A 26,515-nucleotide genomic window follows, 5' to 3' on the forward strand; every position below is an offset into this window, starting at 1 on the left:
CTGTTATTTTTCTTCCAATTAATTATCTATAAGATATATAGTATTCTACAACAAAAGCCATAAGTAACCATTCTGTACAATGCGTTATCGCCCTTCATTTACATTTAAAATGAGGGTGAATTGCTTGCCCTTCTAATTCATTACGACGGGTGTGGCGTTTGTAATGTGTTTCTGTTTGCAGAAGACACTTACCAAGAATTACATTTTTACCTTAGCTTGGGAACTGCTTCTAGTTATTCGGCCACCCATCTAGAAGACTATTTAGGGAAATGAAGTACACAACCCCCCCCCCCTCCGCCTCTCCACCACCACGCACACATGCATAAACAGAGAGTTGGAGAGTTAAATAACGAGCAGACTTAATTATTTAGTGCCAAAGTGTGTAGAATTTCTGCTGTTTGATAGAAAGCCAGATACTGATTCTGCCATTTAGTTATTGTAAATAGTGAGCTGCAATAAAATAAACCTACCGTTTATAACACCTTTTGGGTCGACAGAAGCGTCCGATCCCACGCGTCTGCTTTGACCCGTGACGTAAGGGTGCTGTCGTGTGTGACGTCATGATGGCACGGAGTTTGGTTTGAGTGTGGCTGTCTCCAGTTCTGTTTTATTTTATTTACTTTTCTGATCTGTTCGTTCTATCTCGTGAGATTTTTTTAAAATTTAAAAACACTTATTACTTATTTTAATTATCTGCTTCCTCCAATTTCTGTTTTACTTTATTAAATTTATCTTTCTGATCTGTTCGTTCTATCCCGTGAGATTTTTTTTTTTAAAGACAAAAAACACTAATCAGCTACTGAAGCATCTTTATCTTCTATGAGTTGCAGGGGTTACGACCCCTGGGGAGGTGGGTGGGTATTCATGCATGGCTGTCTTCACTTACACGTTGTAGCTACGCAAGGCGTCTAAATTTGTTTATATTTCTTTTACCCCCCACCCAAAACACCCCATTTCCCGCGCTTGTCCCGTTAGTGTCATCAGGCTTCTTGTGGAAAGTGTGTGTGTTTGTTTTTGTTTCCGCCATATTTGTGACGTCATGGGTCAAAGCAGACGGGCGGGATCGGACGCTTCCGTATTTCCCATCTTTTAATATATTGTATGTTGTTGTGGTCTTTAGTCAGTAGCAAGCCTGTTCATTTTGAGAAACGAGGAGATAAAGGTAGATGACCATTAGGAGGATTGAATGTATTTCAAAAGCTTATTTTCTTTTATCTCATTATACATTTTTGTCAATCTCTTCCTTGTATATAGAGCTGATTGGCACACAAACTTGTACTATCATGGAGCGTGTTGGTTTCATGTCTATCTTGGTTACAATAATGTGTTCATTATGCTGTTTGTCGTAGTTGTCTGCATTCCTATTTCCTTATGTGTTGCTAGACCTACTCCTGAACTACCTCTAGCGACCTATATTGTTTTTATAACCTTGTACTCAGCTGATCAGAAGTCCTGTTCATCCTACCACTGAACTTCATCATTCCCACTGTATCTAACTTCAACCTATCCATTTTCCTTTATAATTTTCTAATCTACCTGCCTGATAAAGGGGTCTAATATCTCATGCTCCAACTTGTAAATTGCCAGTTTTGTTTTTCCTGATAATGTCCTCCTGATTAGTCCTGCCTGGAGATAAAAATGGGAACTGTTTTATCCAAGAGTATATTAGTATCATTTAAACATACAGTAGAGCTGCATATCCTCAGGAAAAATGGCGGCTATAGTTTTTACATGCTTAGCTGTTTACAGTACCAACACAGGAAGTCCACGTTACATAATGTGACGAGGCTATATCAGTCATTCATCCAGAATGCTGCCCCTGCAGAAAAGGCTGTTTACCACTCTTCAGGACCAAAGTTTGTCTGGCCTCTCAAAAGATACCCGTCTGTTGTGGTTGCACCTACAGCATGGCTCTCTGTATCATTGAGACATGCAAGCCACTCACCACAGCAAGGTCTGTGGTTTGTGGGGAATATGTTGCACAGACACAATATTTTCTATTTTGTGAAGTACACAGCACAGTTTGGAAATACAATGGGTGGTGCTGTTCTTTGCCACGTTGACAGAAAGCTTTCACTCTGCTGAAAAATGTTGCTTAAGAAATAGCTGGTTTGTCAGGGTTTTATTAACAAAATATTATAGTAGTTTCATGTTAACGGTTGTTAGTAAACTCTAAACTCAAACCATAATGTTGTACCGTTACGTTTAAGGTGTTATGGTATGAAGTCATCAGTTATTTGGTCAGTGGGTCATTCCAAGTCAGTTCAACCAGGGGCTGCAGCTCATAGTCTGAGATTTGACTGAAATTCTGTACACTAATTCTACCATGTGTGGAACACTCGTGTACAATGTATTAGTTTCCCCTGCCAATTAGTTCCAGAATTATGACTTGTGAAAGAAGGTGGCATCATCCGGAAATTGCAACCCACATCTGGCAATCTATCTTCAGACCCAACTTCAGGTCTTAATAACTTGGGAACTATACCACACAGTCCAGTGAAATTTTTACAACCCAGTAACATTCATTTAGAGAACACACTCCATGAATCAAAACTTCAACAACGTATTTCTGAGGGAAAGTAAAAAATTCCAAAATGTGATTTTAAAAATCTAATACGTTAAAAGGTACATACTGTAGTTGCCCTCTATGCCAAATATAATTCACTCAAAAAGGGTGTGTATATATATTATTTTTTTGTGGAAACCTCAATGTGGCCTAAATACACACAGAACTCATCATGCCCATATCAGTCACAAAAACTGAGTTACATGCACACGAAAATACAAAAATTTGAAAAATTACCTGAAAAACATGGATTTTTGAAGTGTGGTAGCACAAAAGGTACAAGTGATATCGAAGCCAAATGTCACACACTGCATAAGTAGACCATAATGATATATATCTCAAAATTTCAGCATATTATTGCAAGACATTTGTGTACAATGGAAGTTGAGACATATATTTGATGATGTGGTCATTGTACCACAACGCAATTTTGTAAAAACATATCGTAAACTGTTCTGCCTCTTCTTGTCCTCTCTCACAACTGTTTAATCACTATGCAACAACATAGAGACAGATTAACACAACCTATCATTAATGTTTACTGCACCTTAACTGGTAAAAACCAGTCGATTGTGCTTCGAACTGAAGTTCTCCCACACTTTAGCTACTGTACTCTGTACATTGAGTGGCACTGTGGTAGGAACTGGAACTGTCATAAGAATATGTTTAAAAGGAATCCAACACCTGTCTGCCAAACGTGGCCAATGAAGTGATACTGCTGGTGCCATGAAGTTCACAAATACATCACCTTCTGCTTCACAGCACTCTGCAACACATCCTAAGTACCATTTGTCATCATAAACAGCAATAACATAGCAACCTGCATGTATGTTGCTGCTTTTGCTTCTGAATCCTGAGTCACACTCACTCTGAAGACACATGTTGTGCATGAACTTATAGTTATAACCGGACAGTCTGCTCATCTGCACATTGTCTGAGTCCACTGGAGAGGAGTGATGATGGCTCCTTGTGCCTGCAACAGTTTTAACGTGTTCTAGTCTGCTTTTTAGCAACTCTTCAACTGATTTCACCTCATCTTTCGTAACATAGAATGATTGTATGCCAGAGATATTTTTCTGTAGCCAGGTAAACAATTGAAGAGGTGTTAGAATGTGACCTTCTGTAGGGTGTTGCAGACTAGCTCGTGGTGCCATGCGCTTAATGGTAGCACAAATACCATCACATATATTTTTACCATGACTTGTTGCGAAAAAATTCCATTCTGCATGAATCTGAAAATCATGGTAATGCATGCATAAATTTTTGAGATTTTTACAGTTTTTATACTGACTAGCTGCGCCATCACTGAAGTATTTCGCAAAATGTATGTGAGGCAGCTTGTTTTTCACATATGCCATGACAGTGCGAATATGGGCATGAACTGCAATGGCATCATGAATGAAACAGTCACTAAAAACGCACAGGTTCATGACATCAGCTGATTCACCTTTATAGAAAAATTGCAAATGGCTGGAGAGTTGCTTGACTGTTGTCCCAATGATATCCTTGGATGGCATTTTGAACCATAAATGCATAATTTTCAGAAAAGTCTAGTATTACTATAATTTCATCTTGTTTCAAATTATCCTTACAAAACTGGAGATAAGCCGATTGTGCTGTTGCTGTGAAGGTATGTGTGGTCAGTTTGTCCGTTTTTTGGCATCGCATCACATTTCAACAAAATCTTCCACTGTACTTTGCTTTGTTTCAAGACTTGTGCAATCCATGTGTGTCCATTGTTTATAAGAAACAAGTTCATCATCATCCATAAGGAGTTCACCATACAGATTGTTATTTATGTGTTCTGCAAGATTTGCCTTACCAGGACACTTTTCACCCTGTGTATCATGCACTGGTAGGAACTGATGTCACACACTAGCAGCTTCATTGCACCTTTGTAATGCAGACCAGAATCCCTTATAGCAGCAAACATCAGCTTAGCATTTTGTTGGGTCTCACATACACAAACATTGTATGTGCCCCTTGCACTTACAGGCACAACCCATTTTGGCCAAAGATTGAAAAAAGATGATAAACCTACTTTGGTATTGGGATATTTTTCCTTGAATTCTACATATAGGCTAGTTCTGATATGTTGCATAGCAAGTCTTTTTTGCGTCTGTACATGTACATTTCCCATTTTCACCATTACATTGTCTTTTTTTCTACATTGTCTTTTTTTCCAGGAATTATTCAGATGTAGTCATTATTTTCATAAAACTCCGACACTAGCACCTTTATTTCTGAACTCAATTGCTTACCCTGCTGAAGTTGTGGAAGCACTCCTTGTGTTGCTTTTATTTTCGTAGCTTGCTTTACCATATATGTAGAAACATTGAATTCCTTTGCAGTGTAGTCAATAGACCAGCTGGAAGGTGCAAGGGTAAAAATTGCTACTTTTTTTCTGTCGTGTGGATATGGCACATTTTCTTTCAAATCATGCACAATTTTGTCCAAATCAGAGCATTTCTGGCATGATTTATGTTCCTTTGGAGCAGATAGTTCTCCCTCTTCCACCATTAGTGTGTCAGCTATTTTGTGTTTTAAATGAATCCAAAATGGATCAAAACAACTTCTTTGTAGGAAAGAATACTTACCCAGAAACACTTTCATATGATGATAACAAATACTAAAGTTTCCTGGAACTGTACATTTTGTGCCCACATGGTGTATCCTGGATCTCCATAGCAACAAATCTTGGTCCGATTCATCCTGATCATACAGTACAAAGCGAATGCCAGATTTTGTTCATATGTTCTTTTATGACATTCAGATGCTTGTGCCTTACCAATACTGAAACTTGTTTGAACAAAAGCACCACTAGTACACTCTTCTGCCTCCATACTGACTTTCCACAACAGTACTGACCAGTCTGAACTAGAATCTTAAAAACATGAGTAACCTGTAATTGTTGCTTGTTTCCTTTGTTGTTCCTGCCTAACAATGACTGTCTGTCCCTGAAAACTACCATTGTTTAACTTTCTGTTGCCTAATGATTCCCAACAATTGCTGCAGCTTTATCTGAAACAAGCTGTCTGCATCATCACTATTACTTGCTAAATCATGTTAAAAGTAACATAACCAAATACATCTCTGTCAACTTTTATTGTACACAAATGCCTTGCAATAACAAGTTGAAATTTTGCCACATATTATATTATGGTCTACTTATGCAGTGTTTGAAATTTGGCTTGGATATCATTTGTCCCTTTTGTGCCACACTAAGAAAATTCATGTTTTTCAGGTAATTTTTCAAATTTTTGTAATTTTGTGTGCATGTAACTCTATTTGTGTGACTGATATGGGGAAGATGAGTTCTTACAATATGTACCTTTTAATGTATTACATTTTTTTAATCACATTTTGGAATTTTTTATTTTCCCTCAGAAATATGTTGTTGGTGTTTTGATTCATATAGTGTGTTCTTTAAGTGGATATTACTGGGTTGTAAAAATTTCACTGGACTGTGTGGAATAGTTCCAAAGTTATTAAGACCTTGAAGCTGGGTCTGAAGATAGAGTGCCAGATGCGGATTGCAATTTCCGAGTCACGCCACCTTCTTTCACAAGTGACAATTCTGGAACTAATTGGCAGGGGAACTTAAAATTTTGTACATGAGTGTTCCACACTTGGTAGCATTGGTGTGCTAAATTTCAGCGAAATTTGAGACTATCAGCTGGAACATTTTTTCAAATTGGTTGCAATTGACATGGAATGACCCAAAATCATTGCTAACATTTGGTTTAAGAATTATGAAAGAAGGTTGTATATGTGGAAGAGACCTAGAAACATCGGCAGGTTTCAGGTTGATAATACAATGTTAAGACAAAGATTTCCAGGGCAGATGTGAACTCTCACTACAGTTTATTCGTAATGAACTGTAGAGTAAAACTAAAGAGATTGCAACAAGGTAGGAATTTAAGGAGATGGGACCTGGATAAACTGAAAGAACCAGAGGTTGTTGAGAGTTTAAGAAGCAGCATTAGGGAACAGTTGACAAGAACAGGGGAAAGGAATATAGTAGAAGAAGAATGGGTAACTTTCGAGAGATGAAGTAGTGAAGGCAGCAGAGGATCTAGGCCTAGTAGAAATTCTTGGGTAACACAAGAGATACTGAATTTAACCGTGAAAGAAAAAATACAAAAATATGAAAAAGAAAGTAAGTTGCCACTCACCATATAGCGGAGATGCTAAGTCGCGAATATGCACAAGAAAAAGACTGTCACAATATAAGCTTTCAGCCAACAAGGCCTTTGTCAGAAATAAATGACACACAGGCTGCAGTCGTGTGTCAGAGTTACTGTAGGTGTTGGCCAGTAGCTTATACTGTGACAGTCTTTTTGTTGTGCCCTTCTGCGACACAGTGTCTCTGCTATATGTTGATTGGCAACTTTCCTTTTCATAATATTGTTATATTCCATCCTGGATTTTCTGTTGTTTGAAAATACAAAAATGTGGTAAATGAACCAGGAGAAACGGAGTACAAACGTTGAAGAAAGGAGATTGACAGAAAGTGCAAAATGACTAAGCAAGGGTGGCTAGAGAATAAATGAAATGACTTAGAAGCATATATCATAAGGAGAAAGGTAGATACCATCTACAGGAAAGTTAACGAGACCTTTGGAGAAAAGAGAACCAGCTGTATGAATATCAAGATCTCAAATGGAAAATCAGTGCTAAGGAAAGAAGGGAAAGCAGAAAGATGGAAAGAGTATATAGAGGATCTATGATATTGCATGAAGAATTTGACAGAGTGCTGATAGACATAAGTTGAAAAAAGGCCTAGGGAGTAGACAACATTCCATTACAACTGCTGATAGCTTGGGGAGAGCCAGAAATGACAAAACTCTTCCATCTGGTGAGCAAGATGTATGAGACAGGCGAAATACCCTCAGACGTCAAGAAGAATATAATAATTCCAATTCCAGAGAAAACAGGTGTTGACAGGTGTGAATATTGCCAAACTACCAGTTTAATAAGTCATGGCTGTAAAATACCAACATGAATTTGTTACAGAAGAATGGAAAAACTGGCCTTGGGGAAGATCAGTTTGGATTCGGGAGAACTGTAGGAACATACGAGGCAATACTGATGCTACTACTTCTCTTAGAAGATAGGTTGAGGAAAGGGAAACCTATGTTTATATCATCTATAGACTTAGAGAAAGCTTTTGGCAACATTGAGTAGAATACCTTCCTTGAAATTCTGAGGGTGGCAGTGGCAAAATACAGGGAGCAAAATGCTGTTTACAACTTGTACAGAAACCAGATGGCAGTTATAAGAGTTGATGGACATGAAAGGGAAGCAGTGGCTGAGAAGGGAGTGAGACAGGGTTGTAGCCTATATCACTGATGTTATTCAATCTGTACATTGAGCAAGCAGTAAAGGAAATTAAAGTCAAGGGAAAATTAATAAAAACTTTGAGGTTTGCCAATGACATTGTAATTCTGTTGGAGACAGCAAAGAACCCAGAAGAACAGTTGAATAGAATGGACAGTGTCCTGAAAGGATGATACAAGATGAACATCAACAAAAGCAAGACAAAAATACTGGACTGTAGTAGAATTAAATCAGGCCATGCTGAGGGAATAGCATTAGGGAAACAAGACACTTTAAGTAGTAGAGGAGTTTCGCAATTTGGACAGCAAAATAACTGATGGTTGCCAAAGTAGAGAGGATATAAAATGTTGACTGGCTATGGCAAGAGAAACATTTCTGGAGAGGAGAAATTTGTTAACGTAAAGATTTGATTTGATTTGATTTTAACAGGAGAGCTCAAACAGCTTAGGTCTAACCCGCCACTACCCGAACCGAAACTAGTTTTATTGTGCGGTATTGCTCCCTGTATATCTAGTAAAGCCAACCAGTGCCCTTGAATAGTGCAAGGAGTCCCTCAACCAGTTTTTTGTTAGATACAATTTCTTCAGGTCTAGTTGTCCCGAAAATTCTGTATCTTTTACTCTCCAATGCCATGCATTCAAAGATTAGGTGTTATGCAGTTTCTTCACCCTCATCACAGATCCTACATTTAGTGTCCTCTTCCATTATACTCATTGTGTGTAGGTGTTTTTTGAAGTTCCCGTGGCCGGTCATCAGTCGAGTCATGAGTTTGATCTCTTTCCTGTTCAATCCCAGTATTACAGAGCTTCTTTTAAAACATGGCTTGGGCATCATTACCTTACCCTGTTTTTGTTTATGGACCTTGGTCCAATATCCTACGTGCTGTTTCCTAAGCCAGTTCCTTAGTTCTAATTTGATCATAGCCTTGGTGATTGTCAAGACGGGTTCCAGTCCAATAAATGGAGTTGATGCCCCCATCCTAGCCAATCTATCGGCTTGTTGATTGCCACAGATCCCTGAGTGGCCAGGGACCCACACTAGGTTCACCCTATTGCTTCCCCGTAGCTCCACCAGAGCCCTGTGGCAATCTGCAACAATCTTAGATCTTGTTGCAGGAGCTGCCAATGGTTTCAGTGCTGCCTGGCTGTCTGAATAGATGTAGGTGCTATGGTCATTGTAGCACCTATGCATATTCTCCTCCACACATGCTCTGATTGCAGTAATTTCGGCTTGGAATACAGACGCCAGTTTCCCCAGAGAGATGATGCTCTCCAGTCTTGGCTGAACCCTGTACAACCCTGCCCCAACACTTTGATCTGTTTTCGACCTATCGGTGAACCAAACAATGTCCCCCGTACGGAGCCGAACTGTTTTCTCCCACTGCTCCCTACTTCCAATTATTATGTTTTAAGGCTTGTCGAAGCAGTTAGGAGTTGTTATATAGTCAGCGGGCATTTCCCCAGCCATACCTATATTTACCTCACTTACTACGTTAGTGTGTGATTCTGGATATCCAAATGAAACCCAGTTTTGGCCAGTTTTAAGTCTGCATGCCCCAGCTGCTGCCTCCATCTTAACCCAAAGGTGAAGTGGAGGCATGTCCAGCATGGCTTCCATTCCAGCGGTTGGTGTGCTGCTAATTCTGCCCGTTATAGCTAAGCAGGCCAATCTCTGCACCTTAGCGAGCTCTTTAGCAGCAACCCGCTATTCTACCTTCTTCCACCGCACTACGGCCCCATAGGAAATCCTAGGTCTAACCACTGTGGTGTATATCCAGTGCATACCCCTGGGGCTTAGGCCTCAGTTTTTGCCACAAGCCCTCCTAGTACTCACTAAAGTGCTTTTTGCCTTGGAGCAGATACTCTTAATATGGGGGGGTCCAAGTTAGCTTCTCATCCAAGGTTACCCCTAGATATTTCACTGTCCCCTTCACAGGTAGAGTTTCATCGAAGAGCTTTATATTCCAACTTGCATGCTGAATATGTCTCTTCGTAAATGGCACCACAACAGTCTCAGATCTGTTTAATGCACCATTTTTGCACAATGTCCAACCCTCCTTGTACCATATTCCTGACTGTGTCGGTGAATTTGCCAAGTATTACTATGACAAGGTCATCTGCATATCCTTGGCAGAAGCATTGTCTGGAATTTAGTTCCTCAATGAGTTCGTTCACCACTAGATTCCACAATAGAGGAGACAAAACTCCTCCTTGTGGGCAGCCTCTAGTGGTCTTAATTACCATCTTTTCATTCATCATGGTAGCCTCTACCTTCCTTCCACTAAGCATGGCTCTGGTCCACCTACATATAGTGGTCCCCAGATCATACACCTCTGCTGCCCTTTCCATGGAATTGAAGGTCATGTTACTAAAGGCTCCCTCGATATCCAGGAAGATGCAGAGGGCTATTCCTTGGAAGTGAAGTGCTTTTTCCACCTTCCCGACGAGTTGGTGGAGAGCTGTTTCTTATGATTTACCTGGTTGGTATGCGTGTTGGTTCAGGTGTAGAGGGACCCTACATAGCCTCCTCTCCCCAACGTATACATTAACTAGTTTTTCCAGTGTTTTGAGAATTAAGGAGGACAGACTGATTGATCTCATATCCTTGGCCTTGGTATGATCAATTCTCCCTGGCTTTGGAATGAAGACAACCTTCACTGCCCTCCAAACATTGGGAATGATTCCTACTGCTAAGCTAACCCTAAATAGCCTGCATAAGATTCTTATAAGCTTTCCTCCTGCCTGTTCCAGGAGAGCTGGAAAAATTCCATCTGGGCCAGGTGGCTTGAATGGCTGGAATGTTCCCACTGCCCACTGGATTTTGTTGAAGTTCACACACTCCTTGGCCGATTCCCAGTCCTCTCTTCAAGTGTCTGAGAACTGTTGTCTCTGTGGGGTCACATACTGGTCTGTGTTATCCGGCAGAGCATATTGAGGGAAGTGAGTTTTGAGGAGCAATTCCAGCGTCTCATGTGCTGTCTTTGTATATTCCCCATCCTCCTTCCTCAACGTACCTCCTGGATTAGTTGGTACTCTAGTGAGAATCTTGTGATGTCTGGCTTGTGCAGCTTCCACTTCCTCACAGAATGCCTTCCAGGATGCCTCCTTTGCTTGTCTTATTGCAAGGTTGTAACTGACAAGGGCCTCACAATATTTAGCCCATTGTCCTCTGCGTCTCACAATATTAAACAGTCTCCGTACCTGTTTTCTTTGCGTTTCCAATTTGTTATTCCACCAAGGAACTCTCCTATTTGTGCACTTCCTGGTGATTGTGCAGTTGTCTTGATATGAGGTCACTATGGCAGATTGTCTTGATATGAGGTCACTATGGCAGATGTAACAGCCTCTGCTACTTCCTTCAATTCTACTGGCTTCCTTATCGTGGTTTTAATTTCCGATAAGCCTAAGTCAAGGTCCCTCCTATATGTCTCCCAGTCTGTTTTCCTGGGATTTCTATAAGTCATGGTCTGTCTGATTCCCATTTCAGCCTTGAATTTAATGTACATGTGGCCCGATGAGGATGGCTCCAACACCACATGCCATTGTTTGACATAGCTACCCATTGTCATGGAACCAAAGGTTATGTCAATTACTTCTTCTCTTCTGCTATTCCTGAATGTAGGTTCATTGCCCCTATTCAGGACCTCTAAGTTGTTAGCTAAGAGGAATTCAAGAAGGTACTCACCTCTACTGTTAGTGTCCTTGCTGCCCCACACTACGTTGTGGGCATTGGTGGCGCACCCCACCAGCAGTTGGTCACCTTGCCGATGGCAAGTCTCTACCAGTCTCCTCACCTCCAAGGAAGGGGGAGAACTGTCTTCGTCAGGAAGGTATGCTGAGGCCAAGACAATTTCCCTCATGATACCTTCCTCACATTGCTGCATTTTGATGGTCACTAAGTCCCTAGAGCAGAAATCCATCATTGGCATGAAAGAAATGCCGTTTCTAACATAGATGCATGTTCTGGAGTTTCTTCGATTTCTAGCATAGACCAGCTTACCTCCAGTGCCTCCGAGGCCCGAAACACCCCCTTTGTATAAATAAGGTTCTTGTATCAGGGCCATGTCCACTTCCTGTCGCACCAGGCAGCGGCTCAGGGCAGCAGAGGCCCCTTTACTGTGCTGTAGATTAATCTGCAGCACCTCCAGGTTCCGTCTTACTGCCATCTTTGAGAACCCTAAAAACAGTTTCCGGTCCTGCTCCCGCATCATCTTCAGGGACTTTTCACCAACCTCCACCACCAGGGTTAACCTTCTGGTTAATCACTCTCCAGTCTTCTGTCGGGACTTTTGGGTTCTGGGCCCCTATTTTCCTGAACAGAGTCTTGGGAGAGACTTCCTTAAGGATCTTGGGTACCCATAATGATATCTTTGCGGTCTTAAGAAGCTCCGCTGCCATCTTGACCAGCAGCTTCGCATCTTCCCACAGGGATATCATGGGCACCTTGTCCTTGAGCCATTCTACTGTGTGCACCTCCTCACAGACAAAAATGAGTGCACCACGATCTAGATAGACCCTCCTGAAGTTGGGACCTGTGCCAGCTCCCCCCCCCCCCCCCCCCCCCCCCCAATCTTTTCAAAGAGGGCCATCTGTACTAGTTCCTCCTGCTGCGAGATAATGGCCACCAGTGAATAACCTTCCTGGATAGCTGCCATCCTAAAAACCGAGACTGCAGTACTATAGGTCTGTTTCCCTATTCCTTGCCTCGGTTTTTCTGGACTTGCTTATCCAGGGAGGAGGGAGTCTTTGATTCCTCCCTTGTCCGCTTACTACCTGTCTTTGAAATTGGGTGGGTCTGCGTGTCACCTGCAACCTGAGACAGTTTTTTCCTGGGGGTCTTGGGTTCTAGTCCCTTTACTTCCCTCCGTTTGTGTTTAGTAAGCCATTCTTTTCCTTCCTTTTCCCTCTGTTCCCTGAGTAGCTTCCTCCTTTGGGTCCCAGACAAGCTTTTGATCTTAATCTGGTCTAGCTTCTCGGTTACAGTTCCCACTTCTGGCTCAGGTCTAGACCCTGATTCAGTTGTGGAAGTGCCTTCCATCGGTTCATTTCCCGATGTTTGGCTATCTGAGGTCTCAATTTGCCCCTCAGTTTCTTTTTCTGTAATCGTGTCCATGTTGGTCCTTCGAGATTTGGGGATCTAGAAGGTCCACACTACGAATACCCTGCGCGGTGTAATGCTAATTACTCAGGGAGGTCGCCCGGTATACCTGAGACTCCATTTGCGACACATCTTCCCATGTGCCACGCACCCCTCAGCACGGATCGCGTCACACCTTGGGTTGGGTCAGGGAATAGGGTAGGACTAGGAGTGGATATGGAAGAGGGGACGTTGTGGGACACTCTTAGTCTGATCCATCGGCTGAGGCCTTTCCTGCAGTAGATCCTCTACCTTCGGCATAGCCCTCAGCTTCCCGCGGATACGCAAGCCTCTCCACCCACACGGACAGTGCTTCGTCAAGGTGGTGTCCACCAGAGAGGTTTTTAACATAAAGTATAGATTTAAGTGTAAGGAAGCCTTTTCTTATAGTAAGTGTGTGACATGTAGCAAGTATGCAAGTGAAACATGGATGATAAACAGTTTAGAAAAGAAGAGAGTAGAAACTTTCGAAATATGGTGACATGGAAGAATGCTGAAGATTAGATGTGTCAGTCACATAACAAATGAGTTGGTACTGAATAGAGTTGGAGGGACAAGAAATTTGTGGCACAGCTTGACTAAAAGAAGGGATTGGTTGATAGGACACGTTCCAAGATATCAATTTATCACCAGTTCAGTGTATTGGAGGGATGTGTAGGTGTAAAAATCGTAGAGGGAAACCAAGAGATGACTGCAGTAAGCAGATACAGAAAGGTGTAGGTTGTAGTAGTTATTCAAAGATGAAGAGACTCACATAGGATAGAGTAGCATGGAGAGCTGCATCAAATCAGTCTTCAGACTGAAGACAACAACAACAAAAATAACCCATTGTTAAAGCTGTCAGTGCCTCAGAGAGTAGTTCAATATGCAGCAATAAAAATTTTTGATCATTTGCCCAATAACATAAACTGCCTGACAGGCAGCAAAGCAAAATGTAATTTAAAATAATTTCTCCTGGAAAACTCCTTCTAATCCATTAAGTTTAGTTGCACGAGTGAGAATAAAATGATAATGTGTTCAGTAATGCTAACACTAAGCTTGATACATGTCCTTAAACTGACTCATTCCACATCATTTCGGTAAAAGAATCATTCAAATGAAGTATGGAACATGTAACTAACTAATTAACTATAGGTGACTAGCCAACTTCATATATATGCTCTATGTAACCAACCAACAAACTATTGGTGACTAGCCAACTTGATATACATGCTCTAAAAGTCATTCCATGTCAAGCGACCAAAGGATTGCACCTCAACCCTCTCCAATTTTGATGAAGTTTTTGCAGGATATACATGTAGATTTTACATGAATCGTTGCCAAATTACAGCTTCATAAGTAGTATGTTTAGGCCAATAGACACATCTTTATGAAGCCTACTTTTTTGACATTATGAGTTGAATGAATAAATCATTGTTTGTTTTGCCATTGCTCAGAATCTAAATTACTTATCATGACAAAACATAGTAATCTTGTTCAACTTTTTGGGTACAATAGCTTAGTTGTTGAACAAAAGCTCGAGTTATAGTAAATTTATTGTAATATGCTTTGAAGGTGGCTCACAAATGTTGCAGTAACAAATTTGGACTGTATTTTATTGGCCTGTATGTATTGAAAGACAAACGTTGCGAAGCTGATTTTTTAGTCATGTGTGGTGTTATCTATGTTCAAAGTCTACTCAAAAATTTAATTAGTCAGTTTTGACTCATTTTCTATTGGCCATATCTCCAAAGCAATCATTGAAAAGAGCTCACTTTGTCATACCAAGTAAAGTGTCTTTCATTTTTGAGGCAGACAGGTTTAAAGACAACAATGAAGTTTAAAAACATGCTTTGACCTCAGCGCCGAAGGGCACTTTTGTGTGGCAAAAAATGTTCAGATTTAATGTGTGCATTTTTAAGTGCTGTAAAGTCTGTTGTAATTACCGGTTAAATGTGTTTACCTGTAAATAAATATTATTTCAAATTATCTGCCTACTAAGAAATGTTTATCTGGGTATTTAAATTTCTTTTGTTCTGTTTCAAAATTCCCCACAAAAGTATTCGTCATCTGTGATTGTTTAATTTTTTCGGGTGGAAATATGCAGCACTTTTACATTGTAAAATGTTGAAATCAAAGTCAATAGGAGGTAAAAATTAAACGGTAGTTTCATGGATATCAAAGAACTTTCAATGGCAGGTAGCACTGGCCTTGCAGATAATTCTGCATGTCATCGGAAAACATTTGTGCATCAACCAGGCTTCAAACTAATCTCATAGAATTTTCAGTAGTACTACAAGAATTACTAAACCAAAGAAGTGAAATATGTCTCGTTGAAAATGCCCAGATATGCTTTCATCACAAAGCGATAGCCTACTTTTGAAATTGAACAAGTATGAATTTCTACAACAATCCCATTGTAAACCTTTTGGTGCAAAGAACCATTCTGTAAAAAAGGGGTTATGGATTGTTACAAAATGCAAGAATAGCCAATCAGTTGTAAGCTGTGCAAAGAGCAGTGTGAAACCTGCTCAGAAGATTTGTCCAATTTGAAGAAAACAGTTTTCTGGAAAGAACACAACAAAGTCTCAGTTAACTTCATCCCAGTCAGATGATGAACCAGAGTTAGCATATCCAGCAGAATCATTCAGTACAAGTCTAACTACTAGTGGGGTCGCTCCTCTAAGATTTCAGTGTACCAACAAGGGATGCCAAAGGTTATATAGAATGAAAAGCAAGTGAAACTCAAAAGGCAGTTGTGAATAACATTGTTGCTGCCGGAGGCTTTAACATAAAAGATTTTCAATATCTAAACAAGCAAGGCATATCCTGAATGTGAAGATTAAAATCAGCTGATTAAAGAATTGAAAGAGAAGTTGCAATTATCAAGGCAACCTGAAGAATTGCAGATTTTGACATTAGTACCTCAAGGCTGTACAGTAAACGAGGTAATGCAAGAATTTGGTGTTTCAGAAAGGGTGGTAGAAGCATATAGAAATTAAAGATAGAAAATTATGTATTGTTGGCACTGCCAAAGAACAGCTGTGGCAAGAAGATTCCAAATGTTGTAAAAGAAATAGTAGTAACATTTTTCAAAATAAAGAACTTAGCCGAATTTTCCCAGGTAAAAAACTGTATTTCAATTAGAATAAATGGAAATGTAACAATGAAAACAATCAGTTATTGATAAAATTATTTAATTGGATAGATAAAAATCTACTCACCAAACAGCAGCACAATAAACACGTAAAAACTTGTGATTGGCAAGCTTTCAGAGCCAGTGGCTCCTTTATCAGGCAGAAGGGGGAAGGGGAAGGAAGAAAGGTGAAGGAAAGTGACTGGAGAGGTCTGGGAAAAGGGGTAAATTTTGGGAAAGTTACCCAGAGCTGTGGGTCAGGGGAGATTTACTCTATAGGATCAGAAGGAAAGACTATTGTTGGGGACTGCATCGGACGAGATTTGAAAACCTGAGAACTTAAAGGTGGAAGACAGGGTACTATCCAAGACAAAGATTACTACTAAAATATTGTGCACAAGTTAGTGGGGATTGAGAAGCTAAGTGCATTGTACGTAACAGAGGTGGGAGGGGCAGTGAAAATAGATGGGAAAGAGAATGAAAGATGTTGAAAACTAAAACAGAGTGAAGCAAATAGTAGTACAGTGAAGAAAAGCTGAGACGGAAGAAATTAACATAAATTAATGCCAGGTGGATGGCGAGAACCAAGGACATGTTGTAGTGCTAGTTCCCACGTGCGGAGTACTCAGAAATTGGTGTCTGGGGGGAGAATGCAGATGGCGCATGTGGTGAAAAAGGCGCCGAGGTCAAGAATGTCATGTTGTGTTGTAGAGCATGCTCTGCAACAGGATACTGTGTGTTGCCAGTATATAGCCTCTGCTTATGCCCATTCATCCCAATTGATAATTTGGTGGTAGTCATGCCGATGTAGAAGGCTGAACAGTGTTTACATAATAGCTGGTATATGATGTGTAATTTCACATGTGGCTCTCCCTTCGATAGTATGTTTTGCCAGTTACAAGGATGTTATAGGTGGTGATAGGAAGGTGCATAGGACAAGTCTTGCTGCAGGTATGGTCACAGGAGTAGGAGCCATAGGGTAGGGAGATGGGTGCAGGAGCAGCATAGGGTCGACAAGAATATTGCGGAGATTTGGACAGTGATGGAAAGCTATTCTAGGTGTGGTAGGCAAAATTTAAGACAGAATGGATATCATTTCAGGGCATGACTATAGGAAGTGGGGTTGGCAGTATAGCTCACCCGAGTCCATTTTAATTGATAGTATCAACACATTCAGCAACTGAATCAATGAGAACTGAAACAGTAGGCCTTAGGAACTACAAAGAATAAGACTGGTAGTGGCAAAGCCAACATGAACCAATGCAAGATCGCGCAAAGGGTATGTTTTTAATCTAATGAAAGAATAAGTTTATTTGTTCTTAAATGCAATGTCTAAAAAATAAAAACATCTTTTCTGATCAAACAGAGTAAACTTTTTCCAATGGTGCCAAGGAAAATCAGATTTGGGTGATCCCTTTTGAATTATGGCCTCTTGAAAATGTGCCAAAAAAAAACTAAAAACCTATTCAGAAGACTTGAAACTTAGATAAGTCAGTTTCTATTTGAACCATCAAGGTGCCACTTATAGAGCTTTTTGTCATGCTGAAAGGCTGCAGGTGGCTAAAGATTCAGCTTCAGAAAGTTATTCATTCAGTAGATACAGGCTGATAAAATATGATCCAAATTTATGAGCAATTTTGATAGCACATTTTGATAAAGTTATCATAATATGAGCTTTCATTCTACAACTGAGATGTACCCAAAAAGTTGGACAGGACGACAAGTCTCTTAAGTCACAAACAATCATAAAACTAAGTTGATGATTTATTCATTTAAGTTGTGAAGTCAAAAAAGTGGACTCCACAAAAAGGCAGCTAGTTTCCCAGTCATACTATTTATGAAGCTGTAATTTGATAAGCACCCAGGCAAGTCCTGTGTGTACATCCTGTAAAAATTTCATCAAAATTGAAGATAATTGATTGGGGAGCTTACCTAAATTTAGTCCACTTGAAATGAAATAACCCTAGTTAAGCGTCACTGGAGCGATGGGAATTATCTTCCCATTGATGAGAAAGCGTCATTATTCCAGTTTTGAAATTGGGTAAACCACCTCTTCAGACAGACAGCTTTTGCCTGATCAGTTTAACGAATGTCCTCTGCAAGTTGCTTGAACATGTGGTAAGTCGAAAGCCTTATTGGACCCTTGATCCCATGATCTTTTGGCTGTACCCACTGTGGTTTTCACTGAGGCCACTCTACTGCAGGTAATGTAGTCCGCCTGGAGTTTGCCATCTGAACAGGTTTTGCCCAGCACCACTCCTTATTATAGTCTTCTCCAATGCACATAAAGCTTATGATACCACATGGCGCCATCACATTCTTGCCAACTTGACATGAGCAGGGCCTCTGTGCTCAATCCCAATTTTTATACAGAACTTTCTTCCATGTCACACTTTTTGGGTACAGGTTGACAGGTTGACTGCGGGAGAGTGGGGTTCTGCAGGGTTCTGTCTAAAGTGTCCCTCTCTTTTTAGTGGCTATCAATGGGCTGGTGACAGCTGTGGGGAGTACGGTGTCCCTTTATTTGTGTGACTATTTTTTTAATTTATTTTTTATTTTATTTTATTTCATTTTTTTCCTTCCACGATGGACATTGCAGAATGCTGACTGCAGTGAGCAAGATGCAGAGCATAATCTGGGCTGTCACTCATGACTTCCATTTTTCAGCTGCAAAGACCTGCATCATGCATTTCTGTTGTTCATGTACAGTACATCTTCATCCAGATATGTACCTTGATGGCCAGTCCCTCAATTTGGTGGGCTCTCATTGTTTTCTGGGACTGTTCTTTGATGCCCAGTTGACATGGCTTCCCCATCTTCATCAACCAAAGTGGACAAGTTGGTTGCACCTCAGTATTCTTCAATGCCTCAGCGACACCAGCTGTGCAGTGTGGACCGCTCTGCTCTGATACAGCTCACACAGCATTGGTCCAGGCCTGTCTAGATTATGGGAGTTCACATACGGCTCGGCATCACCTTCAACATTACAGATACTTTATCTGAAACATCATTGTAGGGTACGATAGGCTACTGGCACCTTTTGAACTAGCCACATGCTCAGCCTCCTAGTGGAGGCCGGGGTTCGACCACTGCGGTTTTTGCGTCAACAACAATTGATTGCTCAAGTTATGTTTCAGCTGCTCCCTGGAGCACCTGAGCTACCATCTCTTCTTTCCAGATAGGGAGGTCCACGTTCCACAATGGTGACCCAGATCTGGGGTTTCAAATGGCTCTGCATCTAGTCCCTATTTTCTGAACTCCATCTTTTCCCTCTGCCACCTCTTTTCTCTGTCTGCTCATGTACACCTCCATGGTGCACCCTTCATTCACAGTTCTGTCTATATATATCACAAGGTCTGAAAGATGTGGCTCAACTTGAGGCCCTCTGCCACCATTTCTTCTCCATTTTCTCAATGTTTCAGGGTTCAGAAGTAGTCTGTACTGGTAGCTCGATGGTTGCCAGTCATTCTGGCTTTGCTAATGTTTGTGTGGAATATGATCAACTCTGCTCCTTTCTGGATGACTGCAGTGTTTTCACTTTCGAGTTGGTAGCTATCTCTCATGCTATTGACTATATCTGTTCCTGCACCAGTGAGTCCTTCCTCATCTGCAATGACTTTTTGAGCAGTTTACAAGATTTTGACCAGTGTTACCCTCGCACGATTATTCAGTATACCTTTTTAGCCCATGAGCAATGTAGACACTCAATGGTATTTGTCTGAACCACAGCTCATGTTGAGATCTTGGGGAATGAACTTGCTGACAGGTGGGTCAAAGTGGCTACTGGCAAGCTGCCTCTTGAAATCAGTATTATGGAGGTGGACCTTTGATTGGTATTATACCATCAAGTTCTAAGGATTTGGAATATGGAATGGCTCACTCCGACTTTGCTGGACGAACTACAGACAGTAAAAAGAGACCAAATTTGTGCAGGTCCTCCATGCGGACCTCTCGCAAGGACTCCATCTTCCTTTGTTGGCTCTGCATCGGTCATGCTCAACTGAGTCATAGTCATCGTCATCTCCTTTGTCACAAGGACCTGCCCCACTGTGGCTGTGGTTCACATTTTGCTGTGCTATCCTAACCTAGCCAGCCTGCGACAAATATTTAATCTCCATGACTCAATACGCATGGTAGTAGCAAACGATGCCTCAGCAGCTGACCTTGTTTTAAGGTATATTCGTGAAGGGTGCTTTTACCCCACTCTCTAAGGGAAGGTGCCTCAGCCTCGTTGGCCCAGCAAGGAGTTGGCAGAATGCCCTGTTGCCTTCTCTGCTCTGCCCCCAATGGGCAGCAGCCGTCTGGGCTTGGAACTCTTCCCCAGACTTCACCCTGCCTGCTGTTTTGCTCTTCTTCCTCCACCTTGCCTTATTTGTTTGACTTGGTATCCGTCCTCTGTTTTCCTGTGCTTCTCTTGCTCTGTTCGTGTCGCTAGTATTTTCTGGGTATTGGCGGGCGGGGTGCCTCTGACAAGTGGTGAGGGATATGTGCCCCATCACACTTGCTGCATTTGGGATCCTCCGGCTGCTCCCTGGATGGGGCACCTCGCATACCTTCCTTCTTTTCTCCTCCTTTCTTCTTTCTTGTTACTTCAGCAGATATTGAGGTTTCCTTTCCTAGGTTTCGTGCTGTAGGCCCATCTTTGATGTGTAGTTTTGCTGACTTGCCTGTTCCAGGTGGGACTGGTGACCTCATAGTATGGTCCCTTTAATCAATAAACCAACCAACCAATCAGTTGTATTCATCAAACAAATAACATTGATACTTACTGCAGAAACAGCTCTGTCCATGACTGTAGGACAAGATCTGGACTGAACATGCATTTACCTAGAAAGAATAAACACAAAATTCAAAACAGAATTTTCTGCCAAGGAATAAAACTGCAATAAATTTCCTAAGGCGAGTAACAAAATTGCTAAGTTTAACTTATTTAAAAAGGCAGTTAAAAAGTACCTGTTAAACAATATATTCTGTACATTGAACGATTGCTTGGATAGTAAAGAGTAGGAGAATGGTGGAAAAATAACATAAGTGAATAATAATAGTGATGATGAAGGAAAAAACAAAAAACACACACACACACACACACACACACACACACACACACACACACACACACACACACTGCTAAAGCCGTGCAGTGTATAATACTAACATCTTATCCTCTATCTGAACTCAGTATATCACTTGCTAAAGGGGGATGTTGACTCAGTTTTTTAGACTAGAATATCAGAAGTAGCAGCACACAAAATGTAAACTAAGTATCCTCGTTGTAGTCCTGATTTCAGATGATTGTGTGTGTAGCATTCCATTGTGAAACCATGTGTGTGTAGTGTGTGCAGTGACAAGAGTGAGAAACAAATGAACAGTGAACATTTGATGTTTACAGTATGAAATTGTAAAATAGTATAGGGCTAAACAGAATGAGGGTAGCACCAGTTTTAAACAGACTGGCCTTGTATTCAGGAGGAAATTCTCCATGCAAGCCAAGAAGTATGTGCCCATCATGGTTGGGGCACAACAGTTTTCTGACCAGTTAAACATTGCCATGGCTGGGTGGTACCTGTGGGGAGAGCCCCCATTTGGAGTGGGTGGTACCATGCTGGATGATTCGCCCAAGAAACAGTGGCTGCAAGGCCCCAACAGTCTCTTCGGATTGGATAGATTATTACACGGCCCCATGACATTTCCTTTCCTGGCTACACTGTGGGGAGGAATGAGCTAGATGTCTAAGAGGGAAACACTTCAGCTGGTACTTGGTAGGAGTTGTGGGGATAGTTTTACTGCAGCAAAATCATAATTTTTTTGTCAAAAACATTGAAGAAAAATTTGGGGAAGTTCAGTCTCTGCGAAAGAAAAATGTGAAATGGTTCTTTATTAATTAAAACTCCCCCTGCTGCCCAATCTACAGATCTTCAGGCATGTGATTGTCTAGGTGACATTACTGTGACACACACTAAACTTCAGACATGGTCCAGGGAATCATCTCTCACAGAGATCTTACATCCCAAACAGATTAGAAGCTCTTCACTAACCTCCAACGGTGATGCATACATTTATATGCAAAAAGAGCTCCAAGGATAATCATAAGAATACAAGCAATTTTATCTTAATCTATGAAGGAACGTTCTGCCAGATAAAGTAAAGGTCATAGTGTGCAGATGAGAGTTGAAACCATATGTCCTGCTGCCTATGAGATGCTTCAAATGATTACACTTCGAGCATATGTCATCCCACTGCTTGGTGTACCCAAAATGAAGCAACTGTGGACGATCAGTCCACATAGGTTGTCTTTGTGAACATCCACCTTTATGTGTCAGCTGTGCTGAACATCACTCTCCATGTTTGCCAGTGTATACAGTTATCAAGAAAGAACAGAAGATCCAGGAATACAAATCTATTGCCTGCCTATCATATAGTGAGATACTGAGACACGGAAGTAATATAAATTCCTGCATCCTGCTGATGTTACGCTTACATGACCATCCTTGCCCCCCTCTCCCTCACCACAACCTTCACCAGACCAGATCCCCCACCACCCTCCCCTCCTGTGGTTCTCACAGTACCTTCTTCAGGATCTACATCCCACAGCTAGCCAGAGAAATGTTGTTCTTCGGCAAGTGCTTGTGACAGAGCTCCTTCTTGGGATCCCTCTCTCTAGCAACCCTTGGACTGGAGGCCTGACACTAAATAATGGCTGAACCAGCCTTGGTCTCAGGAGCACTTACTTTTCATCTGTCCTCGCACACAGTGCAGATATCCCTTTGAGTGAACCTTTCCCATAAAATAGGAAAACAAGAACAAGAATAAGAATCAGGACAAGGCTCTTCTGTTGCCCCTGGAGTTGTCAGATCCCCCCCCCCCCCCCCCCCCAAAATGCCGTCAGATTCTGAACAGCTGTTTGTGGATCTGGTTCCATTCCCATTGGTGACACGCAGTGATCCTGTGGCGTGACTGGTCCTCGTGTCCCCTTTTCACTTAACCTTGTCAACAGTTGTATGATTGTTCAATGCAATTGTAATGGGTACTACTGTCACCTGTCAGAACGACAATACCTTATTGCCTCTTCTTCTTCAGTTTGCACTGCTCTCCAAGAAACAAACTTCACTAATGACCATTCTCAAACACTCTGTGGTTATTGTGCATTCTGTAGGAACTTTGCTGGTACCAAGAGGGCATCTGGAGGGGTCTGTACTTCGATTTGTATTGATGTCATCAGTGAATGGATTCCCCTTCGTACCTCATTGAAGGCAATAGCAGTGTGAGTCCAAAGAACCTCAGTAATGTTTACCTGCCTCCAGGCAGGCCACTTACTTATGTTGGATTGACCACATTAACCCAACAACCCCCCCCCCCCCCCCCCTTTTCTCCCGCTTGGGGTCTTCGGTGCACACTAGCCCTTGTGGATTAGTACCATTACATCTGGTAGGGTCTTACTTATTGACCAGCTTCTCACAGATCATGATCTGTGCCTCCTCAGTGATGGTTCTCATACCCTCTCCAGTGCTGCCCATGGCACCTTTCCAGCTATCTTAAAACGCAGTAAAAAGGAGTACTGGGAGCGCTGTGTCTCCTCACTGGGGATTTATGCATCTTCATCTCAGGTGCAGGCCAATCTCCATGGTCTTATGGGCAGTGAACAATCAACAGCTGTTCCAGGTCATGTCCTACAGAGTAATATTTGTACTGATTCATCAGTTCTTCCAGAATACCTTGTGATCCACTTTGCAACAGATCAGCATCCTCTACCTATACAGCAACCTTTCTACTGCAGAAGCTACAAGTTGAAGATAACCCCATTATGTTTCACTTCCCACCAAGCTGAATCCTATAATGAGCACTTCACTGACTGGGACCTACTTCAGGCTCGTGCCTTGAGCCACAACACAACCCCAGGCCGTGATGCAATTCACAGTCGGATTATGGAACACCTGAATGTTCCCCAAAGGCAACATCTCCTCAGGGTCTTCAACCATCTTTGGCTCCACAGTGTGTTACTCTGCAATGGCAAGACAGCATAATTGTCCCAGTCCTTAAACCAGGCAAGAACCCAACATCTCTTGATGGTTACCTGCCGATTAGCCTTACCAACATACACTATAAGCTGTGATCTTGTAGTGTTTTGCTTATGCTCTTCATGGATATGCTGCCGGATTTGATCGTCCTCGCTACATGATATTTTTGTGATCCATCTGGCTGCCATCTTCAGGTGAGATCACTAAGTACACAATCACGCCAGAACTGAATGAACATCAGAAACGGCGGCTGCTTTATACGCCGGGTCCAGGCCACTGCACCTGCGCGAGAAGCGTAAGAGCTGCCCCCTGTGAAGCAAAGAATTGCAGCGTCGCCAGTGGTAGAAACTGGCGAAAGTGATAAATCGCAAATTAGTGTTTAGCGGCTCGAAAATCAGACTGTTGTCATTTTATATCCAATAAAACAGGGTTCCATAGCTTGCTTAAAGGAAAACTTTTATCTCTATTAATAATGTCATCAGATAATCGTATTTCAATGGATTCCATGAGCACACGATCCCAGTAATGAGAAGCCGGAGCAATGATTTGCGTCTCTTCAAACGACATGTTATGCCCTTCATTGAGACAGTGTTTGGCGAGGGCAGATTTTTCAGGCTGGAACAAACTTGTATGATGCTCATGTTCCATACATTGGTCATTAACAGTGTGAATAGTCTGTCCAATATAGACATTTCCACAATGGCAGGGAATTTTATAAACTCCAGGCTTTCTCAATCCCAAATCATCTCTTAACAGATCCAAACAGGACTCTAGTCATGGCCAAAGGCAAAAGAATACTTTTAATGTCATATTTCCTGAGAATTCTAGAAATTTTTCAAGAGATACTTCCAGATAAGGGTAGAAAAGCAACTGATATACTAGTATCTGGCGCTGCTTCTCTTGATGGTCCAAACTGAAAAGCACGATTAATTTGATAATCAGTAAATCCATTGAGCTCGAAGACAGCCTTAAGATGATCTAGTTTCTGTGTCAAATTTTCAAAATCAGAAATGGCATAAGCTCTCTTGACTAATGTACGTAGAACTCCCATGTGCTGATGTGGTGGATGACAGCTCATAGAATGAAGATAGCAGTCCACATGTGTGGGTTTATAGTATACACCATGTCCCTAGGTACAATTTTCTCTTTTGTGTACTAGAACATCCAAAAAAGGTAATTTTCCATCCTTTTTCAATTTCCATTGATAATTTGATGCTTGGATGAAGACAGTTAAAATGATCTAATAACAGATTAAGAGCTTCCATTTCATGTTGCCAAACAATGAAAATACCATCCACATATCTCCAAATACATGTAAGTTGAAGAGAAGTAGTCCTGAGTGTGATATCTTCAAAATCCTCCATGAAAAGATTGGCGACATAGGGGAAAGAGGACTCCCCATAGCCACACCGTCAGTTTTTTTTTTTCCAAAAAATATGCCGTTAAATAAGAAATATGTTAATGTCAACACATGACGACACAGCTCAGTAGTTTTATCATCCAAAAGTTGACCAATTAACAACAGGGACTCTTCCAAAGGTACCTGGGTGAAAATAGAAACCGCATCAAAACTAATAGGTCAGATGTTCCATTGCATAAAGACTTCAACCGCTGAATAAAATCAATCGAGTTGGATAAATGATGATTACATTTCCCAACGTAAGGGCTGAGGGCGGAAGCAAGATATTTAGCTAAATTATAAGTGGTAGTGCCCAAATTACTAAGGATAGAACGAAGAGGAATTCCAGATTTATGCACCTTCGGTAAACCATACAACCTGGGTGGTACTGCTGCCCCTGGATGAAGTTTTTTGATGGTCTCCTTCAGCAGGGAGCTCTTCTTAATAAGTGAAATGGTCTTCTGCTTTATCCGATCTGTAGGATCACTCCAAAGTTTATGGTAAGCAGAATCATCCAATAAACAGGCCATGAGGCAAAAGAACAGTGACACTACCTTTATCAGCAGGAAGAACTAAGATTCTTATCTTCCCTCAATGACCGAATGGCCTTCCTTTCACTGGAAGAAATATTACTCTGTGTTAGCAGTGCATGGTTAAGATGATAAGAAACTTCCTGTCTAATTTCCTCTGCCAAATCTTCAGGAAAGCGAGCAATGGCCTGCTCAACAGAATTAATAAAATCAGTAATAGACAGGATCTTAGATGTAGGAACAAAGCTCATACCTTTTTCCAAAACTGACAAAGTAGCATCATCCAGTTTTCTTGTCGGTTAAATTAATAACTGTCCAATGATGAGTAATGTTGTCAGATATGGATGGTTGTTGGCGAAGTTGAAAAAATTTCGGCGATTGTTTCTTAATAGTTTTGTTCTACATAGAATCCGA

General features: G+C 41.4%; 1 protein-coding gene across 2 annotated transcripts in view; it reads left to right on the top strand.

The window, feature by feature from the left end:
• LOC126457533 (deubiquitinase DESI2) overlaps positions 1-26,515 on the top strand; it is a 124,010-nt gene that overhangs the window by 36,114 nt on the left and 61,381 nt on the right. The window lies entirely within an intron of this gene.

This window comes from Schistocerca serialis, chromosome 2, assembly GCF_023864345.2.
Source record: "Schistocerca serialis cubense isolate TAMUIC-IGC-003099 chromosome 2, iqSchSeri2.2, whole genome shotgun sequence".
Lineage (NCBI taxonomy): Eukaryota > Metazoa > Arthropoda > Insecta > Orthoptera > Acrididae > Schistocerca > Schistocerca serialis.